A 7,500-nucleotide genomic window follows, 5' to 3' on the forward strand; every position below is an offset into this window, starting at 1 on the left:
TTTCATAGGCACATTAAAATCTTGAAAATACGTTCAGATGACGTGATAAGTGAACATTCAAAACGAAAACCAAAGGTATTAAAACTAGAGGAGCTCACAGTAGAGCTGACACCTACACTGTAGCAGCTTATTTCTCGACATTTTGCTATACCTTGACCTTGACGTTTGACCTTAACGTGTATTAATTGGCGTGGATTTTCATACACTCAAATGTGAATCAAGTTGCTATTCTCCGTGACAACAATGTCCAAACTTATGGTTGATTAAGTGAATTGGACATAGTGCCTGACCGGTGGCCTTGATCATCTTCTAAGCCTTAAAAAAATATTAGTTTCTAACATTTCATACAACAAGTTTCATTACTCTACGAATAAATTGTGGCCAGGAAGCTCTTCCCGAACAAAACACATACCGCCCTAAACAAAAACAACACAAAAACAAGAGTAAAAAACATAACCTCCCTTCCAGCTTCGTTGGCGGATAAAAAATATTTAAAAACATAAAATTATAAAATACGAAAATAATTCAAGAACCTACATTTTAAATATGAATAAATAAAACCTCCCACACAAGGATAAAACCTAAGCCAGAATAAGTATGAAGAAGACATACATAAAAACAAAACTAATATAAAATACATTTATACGAAAAGTAAATAAAACCCACATATGACTGAAAAGGGGTCACATATACAAAGAAACTCCTACAGAACAATCCTGTGGGTGTAGATGATAAGGTACAGGGAATATATAAGAGGAAATCCAGTTGTGAGGTGACAAGCAGTATTACAACTTTTATTCCCTCAAGGTTATATATCCCAGCATACAGCTCGGTTGATTTGATACCCAGGATGATTAAATTAATTATTATATCTTAAAAATATCAGCACCATTCTCTTGAGTATATATTGCGTCAATGACTTTGTAGTCAAATCAAATACTTTAATTTTTATAATAATAGCTTTTAATTTACACAAAAGCTTCTATTTTGTCAAGGAATTCCTTTATGCATTATATCCTCATCAGTGACTCTAATGTCGCCAATTTATGGTGAAAATAAAAAAAAATACAAGATTCTTGTGTCACATTATCATCTGGCCATTTTTTTCGAATATTGTGAGTTATAAAGAGAGAAATATGATTTTTCAAACAAATTTAAGACAGAACTATCAATTTATATTTATATAACTTTCACTAAATTTTATTTATTGTTTAAACAATAACCATCACTAAACATAGGCTTACAGCATATGTGATTTCTCAATCTATCCTTAAGGCTCCGTCGGGGGATTTTGTTTCTTATCGAACAGAGCTTGGCAAAGGTCTTCATGCTTGCGTCCAAACGATAATAATTGAGAAACAAGAGCTTGGTGACGGCAGGTAAAGTGATTGTTGTACGGGTAAGAAGAAAATGAACATTCGTACACAACAAAGAAAGTTCTCTTGTGTATTATTATGGCTGCGTGTGCTAGAAAATAAAGGAAGAAGAAAAGTTGGTGCCTGTAGTGTTTGTAAAGGAGATAAATATCGGAAGTAGTGTGCTATAAACCACAGGAGTTGTAAAGTGAATCAGGACTAGATTTCATAAATTACATGAAAATTGATCCAATATACGTTATACAATGTTATCTAGAAACTGGACCTTACAATCACCAGAGCTTCAATATACATGAACGTTTTTACAATGTTATCTCGAAACTGGACCCTACAATCACCAGAGCTTCAATATACATGAACGTTTTACAATGTTATCTCGAAACCGGACCCTACAATCACCAGAGCCTCAATATACATGAACGTTTTACAATCTTATCTCGAAACTGGACCTTACAATCACCAGAGCTTCAATATACATGAACGTTTTACATGTTACCCTCGAAACTGGACCCTAAAATCACCAGAGCTTTAATATACATGACAGCAAGGATTTCCAAGTAAAGTTTGTGTAAAATTATACTCGAATCTTGCATAAAGATCTATGAAGCCATAAGAAAAGATATGTCTTCGACTTGCTCATGTGCCACATTTCTTGCTTGTCACGTTTGTGTTTTCTGCGGAGAGAGCTAGTTTTCGTTTCATCTCATATTCAGTAACATTATTATTAGTGGCCAGAAGTATTTATTAAATTGCTGTAAACTTGGCATTCATTGCAGATTGCTCCAATTTAAATTTGGAACACGGGCTTTTGCATTGGCAGTCCGTAGAGAAAAAGAAAAATTATCCCCTTCTCGATAAGCATCGGCCCTCACATCCCAATGCCATAAAGGGTGCTATTTATCAAACTATTAAGTAAAAGATTGCCTTGCAGGACCAATAAAATTTTGACGTTTTAACTTGAAAGAGGAGTATAAGATGGTATATCATTGGTGAGAAACCTAACTTCACACGTCTGGCAAAGACATCATCTCGGTCTTTAACAACCCACGAGCACAGCTCTCACTACTTCGGTAATCATACGAAAAAAAAACCTATACCGAACTTCTTACCTCCTCTGACATAACCTGAAACAGTGTTCGTTGAGCAAACTCACCTGTGTGGACGGAGCCCAAAGGAGTTCTCAATTTCACCCACAGAATTGATAAGAAAGAATAATCACAGAGCCACTTTGCTTTACAGAACAATCATTAATAACCGATAGAACATTTTTCAACCAAAATTTTCAAGCTTTAACTTTCTAGCAACTGTACGTTCAACTATGGCAATATGTGGAACAATGTTCTATAGACAGACCTTATGATTAAGGTCAAAGTACCATCTCGAAGCAAGAACGAAGGAGGTTCAAGTAATACCCATGGCATAGGTACGATGCAAGACTTTCGAACTAAGACCCAGTTAAATATGTTTATCTTAAATAGGATTAATTCAATATACTAAAATATGGACCTCAATTTTCCTCCTTGTTCTGGTCAATGTGTAATGACCACCAACCAGTTGAAATATTTTAAGTAAATTTGTATCCTTACTAGTTTCCTACTAATAATAAAGAAATAACCTGGCTTCTCTCCTATGACATAGCTACTAAAACCCTTCACACCATTTAGCAGTTAAGGATTGATAACCTTTAAACTAATTACAATAAAGAGACTTTCACTTGCCTACCATGGATCAACCCCAGAGTACAAACTTATAATTTCAGTTAACCACTTCGTATATGCAGAGGCTAATATAATCCCTATATGGAATCTTATTAATAGGAGGCAAGCCACACCCATGGTTGGAGAAAGACTGAGGGATCTTAAATGCCCAGTAGCCAGTGAGGAAGGAAAATTAAGCAGAAGCAAATGAAGTATAGCCTAGGTAAGTAATTAATAACCTCTAGGCTAGGCAAGTAATGAATAACTTTATATTCAGCAGCTATTTATAATCTATAAATACTTTCTAGCTTATGTTTGAACATTTCGAAGCCAAATAATTTTTTTCAGTTAAATAACGGGTTCTCTAGGAATATATAGCTGATACATATAAACTTTAGCATACACAAAGTAAAGGACTGTCTATATTGTCCATCATTGTAAATAAAAAAATATATATATACATTAAGAGCTTCACCATTTCATGCGTATAAGTTTAGAAGCTTTATTTGAAGCTTTATATTCAAAGGAAATAGCAAAGATTTATCAACAGTTCTCAACCAGGATAAAGAAATTATTAAAAGTAAAACACAAGAATTACATATTTAATGAACCAAGAATATATTGTTTACCATAGTTCAGCAGTTTCAAAGTGCAATTTCTAGAAAACCAAGCTCATAGTACTCAAAAAATGCTGGGGTGCTTATTCTCGAGAAGTTTCTCGAGAATTCTCCTATTGAGGACAGGGGATTAGTTCAAAGTTTTCAAAGAGCAATTGCCAGATAACCAAGCTTGCAGTACTCAAATCTTGGGATATTAACCTCCTTAGAATATTTCCTCGCGAATTTTCTTGACAGGGCTTTCTTCCTCCAGACAGGACCTGCGAATAAGAAAGGATTACACACCTACACACCATTCCAAACTAAAAAAGAAAAACTAAACCTAGCTAGCTAGTGGATATAATAAAACTACTACAATTGAAATGAATAATGATAAGACTTTAATTTCGTTAATTTCTTTGCATTATTAGAAATTTAATAAACCACTTTCAATAGCCGTGGGACTAAATATTTATATGACCACTCAATATTTGCTGAAAATACTAAAACAGCTTTAAAAGTAAAGTGGTTTTCCAAAAATAAACTGCTACATGGTTTTCTAAAATCACTCATCATTTGCAGTGCTAAAAATAATAAAACAGTTTAAAAAGTAAGAGTGGTTTTCCAAAGTTAAACTACTTAATTTTGTTATCCAAAATGAAAATTCAGTTAAAAGTTGCAATATGAACCAATTTCCAAAAGTTTCCACAAAAAGTCCCTATTCTAAGCTATATTAAATAACTCGCCACATTACCTTGACATTAGTTGTAGAAATATGAAAAAAAAAAGGTATGCAAGCCCCCCTCTTGGCATACGGTAGACTTTAGTCTACCGTATGCCAAGAGGGGACACCCTCCCCACCTCAGGGGCACCGCCCCTGAAGGGGGAGGGCTAGCTTGCATAATTAAAGTTTGAAAGGAAACAAATGACAAAGATGCTCACCTTTCATTTATAACAATCGTTATAGTTACCAAACTGTGTAGTAGCCACATTCCTTTATCCAAGATATAATATACGAGAGCTACTTTTTCAAGTCCACTTTTGACGTCTTAAAGACACGAGAACGTGAATGGATAATGGATTAGTGTACGACCGCAACGCAACATCTGTGGAATGAATAAAGATTAGTTGGAGACAGGGAAAGTTATGACCGCCAGACCATGAATGTATGGAAAATATTCGAGGCTAAGAGACATATAACGAAACATCGAAGACAATCATAGAAATAATTATACCAATAACAAAGACAATATAAATGAGAAATGAACATATAAACATGAACCAAACATATTATAACGTGAAAAGAATATTAACTTACCGACTAATTGAAAACCAGAACGACACCAACTTTCTAAACGTCCTTCCAGGTGAAGCGTTAAAACCCCGAATGGCAAAGTCTTACACCAGTGCTCAGACGTAAACAAAACAGCCGGGGTAATAGAGGATTTTTACTTCCTGACAACAACTCAATCACCTCGTCGGTTGACTTTCGATAGCGGCTAGGCGATTGAATGATGGTTAAGTTGTTTCATGTACATATTAAGATTAAGTAATATGTAATTTTTAAACTGTGAAAGCCTTATAAGGATTGTCACTTATGTAATTTCAAAATTGTTCTCCTTTGTAAAAAACGAGTAGTAATATCATGGATTTTGGCCTTTATATCGATAAACTGTTAAAATTGAAACGTTTTAAAATATCTTTTGATTCATATATTTATTTCAGTCTATTTCTACTGAAACTGGGGATTTTGTTGGATTGTTTGTTTTATCAAATTATAACTATGATTAAGCATGTAATTTCAGTCTCTGTGAAATAAACATATAAGGTTTATGCTCATTTACTTTGGGTAAATTTGAAATTATTCATGTAGAAAGTGTTTTCATTTGTAAAAACTATTTATTACTAAATGTATATTTTGGTTTATGTAAATTATTACTAAGTTTTACTTTTGTACTTAGCTTTTGTTCATTTATGTAAATTGAAGATAGAGTGGGGCTGTCTAGCAAGACTAACAGCTCCTTTTGACCACTGTTTGTCAATAAATTGTTTGAATTTGAATTTGAATTCGAATTGTGTATTAGAGTACATGGACTTGAGTTTAAGGTGTAAACTATTATATATATATATATATATATATATATAGATATATATATATATATATATATATATGTATATATATATATATATATATATATAATACGTACATGGATCAGCTTACCTAACACAAAAGCTGTGTCCCGAAAGCACACACATGTGTATATATACTTATGTATACATATACAGATGCACACACAAATACAAACACACATAATATATATATATATATATATATATATATTAGTATATTATGTTGAGCATGATATTGTAAGTGACCGTGGTTGTGGTTAAATATTTAGCAAAGTACATCATGCTCCAATTTTCCACGATGTATGAATATAGACAGGAGTTAAGCATTATCGCAAGCTGGTACCTTTTCCCTAGTAATTCATTCATCAGGAATTATTTTACTCTAATTAACATTTTGGTATTAATCAACCATGAACAGTGTTTTAATATTCTTTGATTGAAATCGAAGATGGTGACTATCGTCAAGGCTCTTCCTAAATGAAGATTAATACACATTTTTAAAATACTTTCGTAAAAATAAACAATCATATAAATATAAAAGATACAAAAGAAGAAGTTTTTTCATTCCATTTAATTATATCATCAATATTAATATCAAATAGGAAATAGCCTCGCTTATCAATATATTATATGATCTCAAGACTTACTGAATGAAAAAAAAGGCAAATGGTTTACGTTTCTCTTTGATCATACACCAAATAATAAATGACAAAATAATTAAATTTATATAATCATATATAGATTAAAGTTAATAACACTTTCTGGTGTAGAGATAAATTCATTTCTGTATATATATAATCTCTAATTATCATCATTACCATAATTTCAATTATATTATTCTTCATATCATTATCATTATGTATCTTTTTTATTTCTACTATTGTTATTCTTAAAGAGTGTAAAGACCGCTCATGAAATGGCAGAGTCACGGGACAGTGACATTGACATTGCCCTATCAAGCAGGGAAATGCCCTAGAGAGTGACCATATAACACAATCAGCTCACAAGGCCCTTCTCCACCCAAGCTAGAACCAAGGAAGGGCTAGTCAATGTCTTCTGGTGATTTTGCAGATAGACCTATAAGCTCCCCCAGATCCCCCATCCTTAGGTCTCAAGCAGGGTGAGGTTGCAGCGACCAAAGGAACTAAATATTTGGGCTGGTCTCGAAACCCAGTCTAGCAATCACGGACCAGGATGGTACCACTAGGCCACCACAAATAAAAAAAAAATAAAGGAAGGTTTCATTTAAAAAAATTCAATGATTAATATTCCAAAAGAAAAAGACAAATGATGATAAAAGATAAAAAACGAAAGGGGAATGTAAAAAAAAAAATTCTATTAACAAAAGAAAAATCATTTTGACAGAGTTTTTAGAAAAGGTTGAAAATAATTTTGTCTGATACATTTTTCATGAACTTTCAGAAAGACCTGGTAAAAAAAGACGGGAATTTTTGCAAATTGCAGAACACTAATTATTTATGCCATGAAAAATTCAGGACATGGATGGAGCTATTTCGTGAATTTTCTTAGTATTTTAAAGTGCTTCTCTATTCTTTACTTTGTGGCGTAATATGAAGTGGATTTACCATAATAGGTTTGAGACTTTTCTCTCATATAGGATGAAGAACAATTGTCTGGTTATATGGTGAAATAATGTTAGTTATGAATGAAATACATCCATAATATTTGTAAATTTAGTAT

The sequence above is a fragment of the Palaemon carinicauda genome, chromosome 1, assembly GCF_036898095.1.
Source record: "Palaemon carinicauda isolate YSFRI2023 chromosome 1, ASM3689809v2, whole genome shotgun sequence".
Classification (NCBI taxonomy): domain Eukaryota; kingdom Metazoa; phylum Arthropoda; class Malacostraca; order Decapoda; family Palaemonidae; genus Palaemon; species Palaemon carinicauda.